The 12456-nt window shown below is 48.9% G+C and overlaps 1 protein-coding gene across 1 annotated transcript in view; it reads left to right on the top strand.

Annotated features, from left to right (window-relative positions):
• Positions 1-3722: 3722 nt before the first annotated feature.
• Positions 3723-12456, top strand: part of ITGB5 (integrin, beta 5) — a 56420-nt gene continuing 47686 nt past the window's right edge. Inside the window, exons 1-2 of the mRNA XM_010146633.1 lie at positions 3723-3806; positions 11340-11544. The gene's annotated coding sequence lies outside the window, so the exon portion shown is untranslated. The remainder of the gene's footprint in view (positions 3807-11339; positions 11545-12456) is intronic.

The following is a 12456-nucleotide window of genomic DNA, read 5'->3' as shown; positions in this document are numbered from 1 at the left end:
CCTGGGACGGGCAAGGACCGCGTCCTGGGGCTTTGCGGAGCTCCTCGTACACCTCCGCGCGCCAAGGCTGGACGTGCATCTCTCCGATCGCACTGTTAATGGAGCAGCTACAGCCGCTCCTGCGCAGGGAAAAGCGCTTCCCTGGGGTGTCTGAGCAGGGTGTAAGGATCGATCGGCTCTAGAGCAGCAAGCGTGGGTCGGGAAGCCGCAAGCGTGGGTCGGCGGTGCCCGCGTCCCGTCCCCACGCTCTCCCCTTTCATCGCTCCCTGCCCGGGGAGCGACCGTGGTCCCCATCGGGACGCGCTCGGAGCCCCGGGTGGGTTTGTGCCTCAGTGCAGGAGGAATGGAGTTTTCTCCCCTCTCTGAGCGCTCCGGGAAAACTCATATTAAGGGATTCCACAGAACGCCCGAGTCCACCATCCCGGTACCTAAACTCAGTGCTGAGTTGTAATCAGTTCTCTTAGCACGAGGCTCATCTGACAGCGCTGGGGCACGCAGCTGCAGAAACTCTGAAGGGGTGTTCTTAGCTTTTTTGTTTACTTATTTTGAGGGTCCGATCCTTAGAATCAACAGTTCGGTAACACAGTTGACCATCTCATGGAAGAAGCTGTTAGAATGCGTATCGTAAGCATAAATAAAATGGTCTTTTTCACCCTTAGCTGGATAAGGAATAACGCACACCACTCTCCCCGCTCTCTCCCCCACCCAAGAAAGCCGGTACATTAATCTCAGTCTGAGGAGCTGCCCAAACTAGGATTTCTTGCAGAACAGGTTTAAAATGAGGTCTGATTGCCGAGAGCATCTTTATGGGTAAATTTGTTGAGTACCTTTCATGAGTTTCTTCTCTTGCTCTGCATCAGTAGTTTGATGTATTAAAATCTCGGGTGTCTAGTGGGATGCACTGTCTTCCTTTGCTTTTTTTTGGACTCCCCTGTGGCTCAGCCCAAGGGAAAGGCATCGTTTGGAGATGCTTTTTGTGCCTGTGGGACGCTGCTCTGGAAAATGAAATTGGGCCGCAGGGCTTAGGACTCAGCGGTATCAGTGTGAAGGATGTTATGTGTAGCATGGAGCTCAGCAATCCAGGGGGGGTGGATTATTTTCCTTTGGAGTAATCCCATCTAAATCCTGCAAGGAATTTTCTCCATTCTAAGAAGTTTAGTCAAAGTTTAGGAGTGGTTTCATTTAAATATATCAGAATCAAGAAGTTTCTTCCAATCTTACTGGGTGACTTGCTTCAGAATCTGGAAGGATCTGGACTAGCTTGAGCATCTTTAGGTCCTTCGTTTGCCTGATTCAGGAAAGACTGTGCTGAATCAAGCACAGCAAGACTTCCATCTGGAAAATCCTGCGTGTTTCCACAAGTCAAAAAGCTCGTGTTTCAGTCCAAAATTGGAGGGCTTCAAAAAGCTTCGTTTTCACAACAATGCTGGAAACGGTTTGGTTCTGCTCCAAAGTGGAAAGAAAAGCATACTTGGAAACTTCAAAAGCTGCCACCAGGAGGAATGTCACCCCATGGCCAGCCACGGGAGCATGGGCTGCTCTGGTCATGGCACCCAATGGAAGGGGGAGACCTTGCTTTTCATTCAGATATTACTCTTACTAAGTAAACTCTCAAAAATCCAGCAGTCAGGAATGGAGGTAAATATTATCCTATTTCCATGCAGACAGGCGAGCGAAGCCATGGGAGAGCCAGGGCTGGGTAACCAGGGTACGAACGCAAGTGTTTGCTTTATAAAGCCCATGTGTTTTGCTGCGTTACCCAGCGCACTGTTTCCAGAGAAGCGGCTCATGAGGAAAAGCTTTCAGCTGTGTTGTAGGGTTTAGAGTGTTAATCTCTGTGCAAATTACAACTCAGTCAAACAAGTTATATTTTATTTTATTTTCCATATATGTTTTGAGCTCTTGCAATGTCCAGGAGCTGGAATATAACTTCTGAATGTGAACAAGGATTGAAACGCCTGGGTTGTGGTAACAGCCAGCGAAAAAAAAAAACCCTAAGAAGGCTCTTGTTCAGCATGAATGAGCCCAAGCAGCCTGTCTGAATGTGAACCGTAGGGAAAATCCAGGACTTCGTGCTCTGGGGTTGGAGTTAACCGCATTGCGGGCAGCAGAGACCTGTCCGTGCCGGGTCTGACATGGTGACACCTCGATGATGACTGAGAATTACTGACAGGATCTACTTATCCTCTTTTTGCTTTTAGCCTAGGGCATGCTAGGTTCTCCTCTGCTGTCCAACTTGATTCACTGCTTCCTGCACTCACAGCGCGGCCCTGCACGGGAGCGACCCTGGCAGCCACTGCTTTTCATTTGTCAGTGAAATATTCACATGGGGATACAGCAAGAAAATCCCTTTTCCAAAGCTCTTTGGGGAGAAAGTTCTTGGGACAGGAGAAAACTCTCTGTGGCTCTTCAGCAACCATCGGCAAGTCTGTGCAATCTGCTGTTTAAACCCAGCAGCAGTGTGGAGCAATGGGATCTGCAGATGCGACTGGCTGAAAATAGAGGCCTGACAATGCTTTTATTGACATTTGGGTTGGAAAAAAATAGCAGACTCGGAGTTCGAGCCCGAGGCATTTCGTTTGGAGTGTGCAGCTTCTGTACCGAGTCCTCAGTTGAAGATTTGTTTAATCAGTTATTGACAGTAGAAGTTAATAGCTGCACCCGGGGGAGCTGGGGCATTGGTGGTATCGAAGGGCACATTCATAGCCACAGGCATGCTTAAACAAGCTGCTGCATTCGAAGCCGATACCATTGATGTTTGCTTCGGCTTAACTTATGTGGTTCACTTTATTTTTGAAGCCCAAAGCCAAAAATCATAGATTTTGCAAATGGAACTTGCTCGGTGCCCCTTGTGCTGCTGGACGCCAGCAATCCATGAGCAAAAAGCACTCCTGCTGCCTCGGTGCTGCCTCGGTGGGTGCCGAGCCCCTGCCAGCATCGCAGGCACGGAGAGCCCTTGGCCATGGAGAGCACCCTGGCGTGGTGTCTTCCACCCCAGCCAGCCTTGGATGTGCCCCAGTTCAAACACGCTGCCTGGCTTAACCTGGATATCCTGTGGAAATGACTCCTGTAATAAATTAAAAGTAATTTACTGTAACATGAGTCCAGTATGGAAATCACCTGTGTTGCAGGGGGGAGACGACTATCTTCCAAGGCTGCGTTAAGATGAAAATTTTGGGGATGGGCCCTCCATATATCTTCAGCTGGAAAAATTGAGATGTGCCTAGTTTGAGTTTAAAAGTTGGCATGTCAGGGAGTTTTGGATAGCCACCTCTGTATTTCAGACTAATTGAACAGCTACTATGTTCTGTCCACAGCGTTGGATGTATTTCATTAGGAAGATGAATAGATGAACTCTTTGATTAACCAGAAACCACTGAAAAAAGAGGGAAGAAAAATCACCAGAGTCGTATTTTGGTAGTTCTCAGCACACACCCCCTCCTCTCCGCCCCCCAGCCATTTTCTGTCCTTTTCATTTTTCTTGGAGAAGGAAAAGAAAATGAGAGCTCCTTACAGGTGAAGAGGGATTTATTCCTTCTCCAGCCTTTTCAGCTCCCAGGACATTCTTTGCTCTTGAAATTGTCTGAATTTACAATATGTTTAGCATTAGGAATATCCCATTCCTAATTTAGGAAGCATTAGGAAGACCCCTGAGCACTGTTTTGGAGTGAAGCAACTGTTCAGCTCACCCTGCTCTCTGTGGTTCTCTTCTTGCTCAAGGTCTCAATCTGTGCACGAGTGGAAGCGCCACATCCTGCGAAGAGTGTCTCCTCATCCATCCCAAGTGTGCCTGGTGCTCCAAGGAGGTAGGTGGGCAGACTTCATTTGTCTTGCACGCTTTTTGTAATGCAGAAAGCTAATCCCTCTCCCACCTGTTCCTGACACCATCCCGTGCCAGGAAGGGTGGGTGAGGGGTGGGGGCTCCCACGCCGAGCATAGCTGGGGCACATGTGACTCTCCAGCTCTTTGACACTGTAGGAAGTAAGTCTCTGACCCTGCTGGCCCCTGTGCATCCCCAACAGAGCAGCACTGTTCCTCCAGTCCTTCTGTCCCTTCAATTACCTTCTTGTTTTCGGTGAGTGCAGGGTGGACTCGTGTTGCAGGGAGCATGGACTCTGTGTTGCAGGAAGCCTTGCCCAAAAGCTCTCTCCCTAAAAAGCCCCAAGACCCTGGCTGGTGTCCGGCTACATGTCCTTTGCTGCGTGGCCTAGCATGGCACAGGCTCTTTGTCTCTAACAAAGATGATTCTCCTCTCTGAATCTATTGTGTCATTTTGGGACCCGACCCATGCTTCTGGCATCCGCACTGTGGCGATGAGTTACACAGCTTAACTGTATGCTTCGGGTGAAAAATGCACCCTTACGTTAGCGCTGAAGCTGCTCACCCGTAACTTAATTGTGCCGCCTTGGTTTGTGAGAATTTGCAAATACCTTTCCCTGCTCCCTAAGGACGGTTCTTGAGTTTAGAGAGAGATGTATACTTCTAATCAAATATACACATTATGACATAGACTAATTTCTAGAGAAGAAGGTGTGTGAAAGACCCGGTAATGTCCGATGCATAGATAGCTGTTGTCTGCTTAGTGCCTGCATCTGTCCTAAGTGTTTAAGAGAGAAATGCGGATGCTTCCAGGTGCAGGGAAAGACCCTGCCTACTTGCAGACACCGCTGCTGTGCCAGGAACCAGTTTTGGGCTGTGAGAAACCCCAGAGTGGTGGATGATCCTGAACCTCTCAATAGGCATGGCATCGCTCTGATGCTCTCCTGTTCCCTGCTGACCCTTTTTCCTCTAGTATGGCCATCCCTGTCCTGTTCTTGTTCTGGGGGCAGCAAGCCCTGGGGTTGAATGCACACTTCACCTGTAGCCAGCGATGCTGAGCTGAGTGCTGCCTGCCTGCTCCTCTGCTGCTCCTGTCCCTTCCTCTGCCAGCCCTGCCTGGGGTGGCTGCACCCTGCAGGGTCTGGATGGAGATGGGGATAGGGATGGGGTGAGAGGGCCTCCTGAGCTCCATGGTTTGTCTGGCTCTCAGGAGGTATCCCAGCCTTTGGCTCTCCAAGTGTATTTTACTGCGTTTTCTGCTCCATGGTTTGTCTGGCTCTCAGGGGGTACCCCGGCCTTTGGCTCTCCAGGTGTATTTTACTGCGTTTTCTCTTACTTGTAGGCACAGTCGCAGTTCTCCAAGGAAAAACTCCTAATGCTACTAACACCCTGCTAACTGACAGCGTGATAGCTTCCATGGGTTTTTTCCAGCAAGGCAAACGGTGTGCAGAAGGGAAAGGGTAAAGCAATAGATCCTGCTTTTGAGACATCTTGTAAACAGCTGGAAGAGCTCCACTTCCAGCCAGCAAATCTGCGGCGGTGAGATTGGATCCAGCAACACTAGCTATTAAGCTATGGGTACCCAATAGCTTGCATTTTTTTTTGTTTGGGGTTTTTTTTTTAATTCTTGGCATCAAAAGACAACTTTTTGCAAAATGCTGCTGCCAATGGAAATGTTTGTCTGGTGGTCGCTGTGACCACTAATTGTATGGCAGTCCATGGGACTGGCAGCCTGACTCTTATCTTGCAAACAGGAGAGTTACCAAAAAAAACTATTCCTAAATGGAATTGGGGGGGTGGGGCAAGAAGGAAGACGGGTGTTTACAGGGAAGTGCAGTAATACTTCCTGACCTTTAGCCTGCAGCAGCTATTTAAAAATACATTTCAAGGTGTTTCATGCCAAGAACTACGTGTTTCAAGGCTGCTGTCCCTATTACACGCTGCATGCTAAAACTTCGGGAGTTCTTGTTCTAATTCTGCATATTTTTTTTTTTAGAATTTACTGTTTGAAACTCTATTTCTCTTTAACTGAGATCACCAGGTGGGGCAATGGGATTGCCAAAGATATCTAGACGTTTTTGACTTCAAAAGTTTTAAAGTACTATTATGAACCCTTAATATCCTCTTTCTTTGCATAGTCATTTCATCACCTTATTTCCCTTCCCTCTGCCGCAGCCTAGGCAAGTTCACTTATTAAATGGCTTTTAGTCTGTTTTCCTTCTGTTTCCATTAGCTGTCATTGGCAGCGGTATGTTGCCCGGGAATGTATATTGCAGTCAAATTCTATAGCTCTGCTGCTGCTTAAATATCAAGGTTAAGATGTCAGAGGCGTTTCTGCAGACACCAGTTTTGTTGCGGTAGGAACACGATCAGCTGCTTGGTGTGCGTTTTCTGCTCCCTTTGCATTTACTTAACGTATTTGGGAGCAATTTGGGCCAGCTGTTGTCATCTTTGTAGGCAACAATTAATAATTTTGTCAGGAAGTATATATAATAGAAGTCTAAAAGTATATGTAATATAATTCTATATATAATTATGTATTATAATAAGTATGTATGCATTATATATACAGGAAGTGTAGAGATGTATGTAATACAGATACTAGAGATACACAAAACGTACTTATATATTATTATTATCCTTTCCTGTGTATATGTACCTTCTTATATATAATATTTCTCCCTTTGAGGAATGACAACACTTGGTGATTCCATCATACCTGTTTGTTCTTTGCCCCCTGGGTGCCTGGTAGTGCCAATGCTGTGAGGGACACCCTGACTGTGAGAGAGTAGCAGTACGAGCAGGAAAGCCATGCTGTTTCCCAGAGACAACCATGGTTCACACAGCCTCCTGCAGTGTTACATCCTCCTCCATCACCCTCTGCACTCCTGGATCCAGGCTCCCTGTGACTGCAGAGGAGCAGAAAGTCTCAAGCACTCACAGACTGGAAATGGGGTTTAGGAGTGTGCAGAAGCAATTCTGTGTGTAGATACAAGGAGCCCTATCCCAATGGCTTTCCAATGGGATAAGGTTCCTTGTATTTACATTGCCTTGAACTGTGAGGGTAAGAGCATGCATATAGATAGCTGCTTACAGCAGAGTAGTCAGCATGTTATAAATTTACACCTACCACCTCCCAACCTGTTAGTACAGGGTGCATCACATCTCCTCGTCTTGAATCGGCCTCCATTCACTTCTGCTTGTGTTCAGCATCTCTGGTCCCATCCAAGAGGGTGATGATGGATGAGTTGATGATAGCAGTTTCTGGTATCCGGCAGCCCCGGAGCCCCAGGGGATGCTGAGCTAACCACAAGTCTTTGGGCTGTTGGAAATTTGGAGGCAGACATCAATCCTGTTGGCTCGTGGGAGAATACCTTGAAAGGCAGGAATTAAATGGTGTGATCTGTTTAAATGGTACTTAAAATAAGAGGTGTGTGTGTGTGGTCTTAACCGTCGCCTGAGCTTCCCTTGCAACAGGGCTGGCTGGGGGAAATATGTGACTTGAGTGATGGAGACTGCTGCAGCCTTTCCATCCATGCTGGAACCTGAGGAGAGTTCTCAGCTTCTCTTGCAAGCTCTGGAAGAAGCTGGCAATGACTAGAAATTGCTGACACGCTGCTGGTGAAAGACTCTGGCTGGAAGCGGCACGCTGGCCTGTGGGGTTGCTGTGGTCTCTGTGGCAGCCTGGTTTTCGTGGCTGGGAGAGGAGGATGCTCCTTGATTTTTTTTTTTTTGTTTACGGTGCTGTCAGGTTGCCCAGGCTCTCTGGGTCTCATTGGGCTTGCTGGGGGGAGCAGGGAGCTCTGGAAATATCTTCAGCACCATCCTCTGAGCTTCCAGGTGGGATGTGACAGATACGTTGGGTTTGTGTTCATGATGAACCTACCTGGAGTGATTGCAGGGGGAATGCTCTCCACAAAAGTGTTTGGCAGTACTAGTATAGAGGAAAAAATTACACTATGATGTTGCTGTTATCTTCTGTTTGCTGCTTTCGGGAGCAGCATACCAGCGTGCATAGGCTCCTCTTGTTTGTTCAGTGTGTGTACATTTTGTGTGCATATGTTCAGCCAGGCATTACCTATGTGGATGCATTTGTGTGTGCATATGCCAAATAGAGACACAGATTAATTATATTAATTAAACTGAAATTTCCTTTTTGATGACTTGAACTGAAATTTCCCCAGTGACACCCTCTGGTTTCCAGCAGGTTGCTTGTACTCCATCCTCTCCCACCTCAGGACTGTGTGCCTGGAGAATAAGGAAGGAAAACCAAGGATGTTCCTAGTGGGAGCATGTCAGCTTTTTGAAATGGAGAAAGCAGGCATAGTTCAGATTGAATTAATGCAGAACTGGATTGATTAAAGCCAAAAATGGTAGGGACACATCTAGTCAGGAGTTAGATACAGTCAGTTAGATACAGTCAGTGCTATTCTCCATTTTTATGGCGTGAACCAAGCAATTTGTCTTAAAACCGTCAAACTGATGAGCATGTAATTGTCACATTGTTGTTTGCATTCACTTCTGTCCGCTCACGTGCACTTGCTTTTGTGAGCTTGTTTGTGCAGAGGCCGGGCCACAAAGTGCCCACCAGGCTGCGAGCAGCTGGCATCGCTCACAAGGATCCCTCTCAAGGTGGGATGCTTCTCGGTGGCACAAAGCAGTGCGTGGGGCGGTTCCTGCTTAACTTCTGGCAACCTCTATTTTACTCTATCGCAGAAAACTTTGTGTTGGATGGTACCTAGTAGCCACAGTTTTGGCTTTGGGTTTTGACCTGCGGGTGCATGAGGGCTGTTGGTTTGCAGGATGCTGTGGCCATTGCTGGGGCTTTCCCAAGGCCACTGTCACTCCCCTGCTCAGTGTCACCCTGCCTGGGTTAGAAACCAAAGCAGAAAGAGGGCTGAGTCCTACAGCCCCTGGGCGCTGCACTGTACCCTCTTCCCCGCGGTGTTTACACCCCCGAGGGGTTTATTTTCTTCCGCCCTGGGTAATGCAGCATTTCACCGAACAAGAGAGAGCCTGGATTTGATTGGAGCTGCAGCTCATCCTGTGGCAAGTCCTCTGGGCCCATTTTAGAAGAAAGGTTTGGAGAAAATAGCTGGATCAAGCGAGGGGGACCCGGTGACTGGAGGGGTGCAGAGGTGCTGCCGACCTGAGAGCTTGTGCATCTCCTGTCAGGGGAGTTGTGTAGGGGATTTCCCTGACCCCCTGGGCTTCTGCCGGACAACTTCTGTCACGCCTCGCAGCAGTAACCGTTTTTCGTCGATGGACATGGCTGTGGTCCTGTGGTCCTTGCCCCGTGTGCGGGTGCTGTCTCATCCTTGGCATGCGGATGCTGCTTTCATGTGCAACCCTTGCTGGGATGACGAAGGTCGGTATCAACAGTACCAGAGCCAGAGCCGTCACTCGTGGTGTTACGAGCTCTCCTGTTAAAGAGTAGCAGCGGGGGGAGGCAGCCGCCATCCTCCTCCGCCCTGGGCTGTCCAACCCTCCTGGCTCTTGTTCTGCTCCCCAGCCCCAGCCAGAAAATTAAGCCCTAATTCAAAGCCTTTTGAAGTTGAGTCTTCCGTTCACATCAAGAGGCTTTGGAGCAGACCCCGTGGAGGATTGGAAATGCCTGATAAAAGCTGCAGTTGCACGAGCAACCCTAAACATCGTCCTATTTGGATAATTCTCTCCAGTGTTCATTCCTGTGGAATATCTAAAGGTTCCTGGCTGTACTCCTGGTGCTGTTTGTGTTGCTTTTTGCACAACCAAAGTGTCCTTTCTAATAGGTGGGCAGCAGAAATGAGGTGCTCACCTGGACCCATGGTCCAGGCACCAGGAGACCATGAAGGAGAGCATCTCCCCATGGCTGCCCAGCCCAGGAGGGCACCTGGACCCCACTAGCTTTTCACTGACTTCATGTCAAACCACATCCAAGATAAACTTCTCTCCAAGGCTGCCCTAAACACTGCTCTGAAACACTGGGTGTTGTTTTCGGTTTTGTGAGGGATTCTGGTTTTTATTTTGCCACGCTGGAGATGATTTAAATAGTCCCAGTCCTCCTTTCTGGAATTTTTTGCGTTCCAAGAAATTCGTGTTCGCATCCATCCGACGTGCTGTCTCCTTGGCTGGACCCCACTGCTGGATGCTGGAATGCAAATCTTGCATTTTTCAAATAGCAATGGGACCTCGTAGCGAGAAAATGTAGTGGAGAGCTTCTGTCTGTGTCCCCGAGCCCTGTAGCTGAGGCTGTCCTTGGGGGGATCCCTGGAGCACCACACAGTCTGTTGGACGACCTCTCCCTCCTCAATGTCTCCCTGTCTTCTGTCATGCTGGAGCATCTGCAAAAAGTGGGGTTTATTCAGCCCAGCGCTGGTTTTCGGCGGCGCAGCTGTAGGAGGGGCTGGCATGGCCGTGAGCATCTTCTCTGCATTATTTCATGTCATTTTAGTCCATCAGCCCGGAGCAGATGATGGTTGTCTCTATTGTTACCGTGCAGAAATAACTAGGAATGGGCTGTTGAAAATTAAATAAGTTTTGGGCATGCGACTCGCTCCTTTTTGGCCCTTTTTCTCAGGGAAAAAAAAAGTTAAAAAAAGGCATTCTAACAAATGGGCTCTTTGCAAAAGGCTGCATTGTGCGGCCGGTTGACCCTGAGCACCGCCCCGCACAAGGCCGCATTGTGCACCACGCACGGGGCTCGTAGTGAGGGCTGGGGTTTCGGGGACAGGCGCTGGGAACCTGTCTGCCATGGCAGCCCATCCTCCAGGAGAGAGCATGCCACAGGCTACCTTTTGACCACCTCCCGTGCAGGCTCTCCCACTTCCCTTATTCTCCAGGAAAGATGCCCAGGACAGCCTGTCCATGTCAAACCACTCCGGGTGCACTCTGCTTCTGTGACCACTTGCTGAGGTCACTTTTTCCCATGGGATGGTGTCATGCCAAGGCCTGCAGTGCAGAGGGGTGAGGGAGAGGTGACAGGAAGTGATTGTGTGGGGACGTGCGGTGTCTCACCCTGGGAAGAGGGTGTGGGTCCCTGGGGCCACCCAGCCTCAGTCTCCAGCTCCACATCTTGTCTCGGCTCGCTGGGTTGGTGGGTTTGTCCTGCTTTCCACGGTGCCACCTCCTGGTCCTCTCTTCTCTCTTTTCCAAAGCTCCTTCAAGGCGATACACGTGCAAAAAATAGCGGCTTCTCAGCTGTTCTCCTCAAAGAGATGTCCAGGCAGCAAACAAACCACTTTGCCTTGCTTTCACAGAGCAGGGAGCAAGTGCTCCTCCTGTGGCTGGGGTGAAAACCCAGGCTTAGCTTTCTGCTGGGGGGGTCTATGAGCAAATCCCATTTTCAGGATTTCTTTTTTTTATAGATACCTTTGACAGGCGGTAAGTGCGGGCTGCTGGGCTGCTTTTCAGTACAGCCACCACAAATGACACTAGCCTCTCTCTGTTTGCTACAGATAGCAGCACATCAGAACAAAGCTCCTGCTGTGGGATTGATGTCTCTCCCTCCCCTTCCCTTTTGTCCACCCTTCACCCCCCAGGAGTTCGGCAGCACAAAGTCCATCACCTCCCGCTGCGACTTCCTGCAGAACCTTATTGCAAATGGTTGTGCTGGAGCCATCGAGAACCCCAGCAGCAGCATCAGTGTGGTGAAGAACGTCCCTCTGAGCAGCAAGGGTTCCGGCCAGACCCACCTAGACGTCACGCAGATCACGCCTCAGAAGGTCGCCTTGAATCTTCGTCCCGGTGAGTCCCCAGTGGCTCTGAGCCACATGCAAGAGTGTGCTGGTTGGGGGTGAGAAAGGGTGGCTGAGACATGCCGAGAGTCTGTTACAGCCCATGACCACCTAAAGAGGTGGCTGCTGGCCCCTTCCAGAGCCCGTGAGCTTTGGTGGTGCATCACAAACAGGTTTGGGGCTGAGATGTATGTTCTCTGTGAGAGGAAACTGCTGTTACGCAAGGTCAATCAAATCCCACCCAAAACTGTTGTCAGTACTAGTCTTAACCTTTGCACATGTTTAAAAGGAACCTGCTTGTCTTAAAAATTTGAATCGCTGGGTGGAAGGAGTTAAAATAACTTTGGATCCTCCACCAAGATGACAGCGCTTGACTCTAAACTGAGACAGCTCCTTCTATAAATTGGAAACAAAAATGCATATCTGTTTTCTGTTGGTATGCAAAAGAGACATGGGATCATGGGAGATTTGAACTTGTGACTCAGGCCTTGGACTGTAGCCAGATCCCTGTTTCATTCCCCTGAGCCATCACTTTTCTTCAATCTTTTCCTTTTAATTAAAAATTAGAAGGGAAGGGCTAGGCTGAGCCATGCCGAGTATGCTTGTTATCAAAAGTTTTTGCATGGTGGGGGGAGGCTTTAATGTGGGTTCAGAATTCTTGCAAAAATTTGGCAGCTGATATTTCTGAAGCAGGAAAAAAAAAAGCTCTTTATTGCAAAGTTAAGAAGCAAATATAAAAGCTCGATTCATTAAAAGCAATTGGTGTGGGTTTCTGAGGCTTACAGTTTTGTGACAGCCCTCATGAGCACACAGAAAAATGAAATACGATGTTTTGCCCAAGAAAAACAGGAGTTAGAGCTGGTGCTTATGCTACCAGCGCTTTTCCGGAGCCTACCAGTTGCTGCAGGATGTTTTGGTTTAA

This window comes from Eurypyga helias, unplaced genomic scaffold (assembly GCF_000690775.1).
Source record: "Eurypyga helias isolate BGI_N326 unplaced genomic scaffold, ASM69077v1 scaffold3352, whole genome shotgun sequence".
NCBI classification, from domain to species: Eukaryota; Metazoa; Chordata; class Aves; order Eurypygiformes; family Eurypygidae; genus Eurypyga; species Eurypyga helias.
This window is presented reverse-complemented; position numbering and strand designations above follow the sequence as displayed.